Here is a 1911-nt window from a genome sequence, read left to right as displayed (position 1 = left end):
CCTGATGAACTATGGAATGAGGTTCGTGACACTGTACAGGAGACAGGGATCAAGACCATTCCCATAGAAAAGAAATGCAAAAAAGCAAAATGGCTGTCTGGGGAGGCCTTACAAATAGCTGTGAAAAGAAGAGAAGTGAAAAGCAAAGGAGAAAAGGAAAGATATAAACATCTGAATGCAGACTTCCAAAGAATAGCAAGAAGAGATAAGAAAGCCTTCTTCAGCGATCAATGCAAAGAAATAGAGGAAAACAACAGAATGGGAAAGACTAGAGATCTCTTCAAGAAAATCAGAGCTACTAAAGGAACATTTCATGCAAAGATGAGCTCGATAAAGGATAGAAATGGTATGGACCTAACAGAAGCAGAAGATATTAAGAAGAGATGGCAAGAATACACAGAAGAACTGTACAAAAAAGATCTTCACGACCCAGATAATCATGATGGTATGATCACTGACCTAGAGCCAGACATCCTGGAATGTGAAGTCAAGTGGGCCTTAGAAAGCATCACTACGAACAAAGCTAGTGGAAGTGATGGAATTCCAGTTGAGCTATTCCAAATCCTGAAAGATGATGCTGTGAAAGTGCTGCACTCAATATGCCAGCAAATTTGGAAAACTCAGCAGTGGCCACAGGACTGGAAAAGGTCAGTTTTCATTCCAATCCCTAAGAAAGGCAATGCCAAAGAGTGCTCAAGCTACCACACAATTGCACTCATCTCACACACTAGTAAAGTAATGCTCAAATTTCTCCAAGCCAGGCTTTAGCAATATGTGAACCGTGAACTTCCAGATGTTCAAGCTGGTTTTAGAAAAGGCAGAGGAACCACAGATCAAATTGCCAGCATCCGCTGGATCATGGAAAAAGCAAGAGAGTTCCAAAAAAACATCTATTTCTGCTTTATTGACTATGCCAAAGCCTTTGACTGTGTGGATCACAATAAACTGTGGAAAATTCTGAAAGAGGTGGGAATACCAGACCACTTGATCTGCCTCTTGTGAAATTTGTATGCAGGTCAGAAAGCAACAGTTAGAACTGGACATGGAACAACAGACGGGTTCCAAATAGGAAAAGGAGTTCATCAAGGCTGTATATTGTCACCCTGTTTATTTAACTTATATGCAGAGTACATCATGAGAAACGCTGGACTGGAAGAAACACAAACTGGATCAAGGTTACCAGGAGAAATATCAATAACCTCAGATATGCAGATGACACCACCCTTATGGCAGAAAGTGAAGGGGAACTAAAAAGCCTCTTGATGAAAGTGAAAGTGGAGAGTGAAAAAGTGGGATTAAAGCTCAACATTCAGAAAATGAAAATCATGGCATCTGGTCCCACCACTTCATGGGAAATAAATGGGGAAACAGTGGAAACAGTGTCAGACTTTATTTGGGGGGGCTCCAAAATCACTACAGATGGTGACTGCAGCCATGAAATTAAAAGATGCTTACTCCTTGAAAGGAAAGTTTTGACCAACCTAGATAACATATTCAAAAGCAGAGACATTACTTTGCCAACAAAGGTTCATCTAGTCAAGGCTATGGTTTTTCCTGTGGTCATGTATGGATGTGAGGTTTGGACTGTGAAGAAGGCTGAGCACCGAAGAATTGATGCTTTTGAACTGTGGTGTTGGAGAAGACTCTTGAGAGTCCCTTGGGACTGCAAGGAGATCCAACCAGTCCATTCTGAAGGATATCAGCCCTGGGATTTCTTTGGAAGGAATGATACTAAAGCTGAAACTCCAGGACTTTGGCCACCTCATGTGAAGAATTGACTCATTGGAAAAGACTCTGATGCTGGGAGGGATTGGGGGCAGGAGGAGAAGGGGACGACAGAGGATGAGATGGTTGGATGGCATCACTGACTCGATGGACGTGAGTCTCAATGAACTCCAGGAGATGGTGATG

At 42.2% G+C, this 1911-nt stretch overlaps 1 protein-coding gene across 1 annotated transcript in view; it reads left to right on the top strand.

Moving 5' to 3' along the window:
* LOC104984266 (tripartite motif-containing protein 64-like) overlaps positions 1-1911 on the top strand; it is an 8336-nt gene that overhangs the window by 4581 nt on the left and 1844 nt on the right. The gene's annotated exons all lie outside the window — the stretch shown is intronic.

Source organism: Bison bison, unplaced genomic scaffold (genome assembly GCF_000754665.1).
Source record: "Bison bison bison isolate TAMUID 2011002044 unplaced genomic scaffold, Bison_UMD1.0 scf7180017863958, whole genome shotgun sequence".
In the NCBI taxonomy this organism is placed as follows: domain Eukaryota; kingdom Metazoa; phylum Chordata; class Mammalia; order Artiodactyla; family Bovidae; genus Bison; species Bison bison.
The sequence above is the reverse complement of the archived record's forward strand: the minus strand, read 5'-3'. Positions and strand labels throughout refer to the sequence as shown.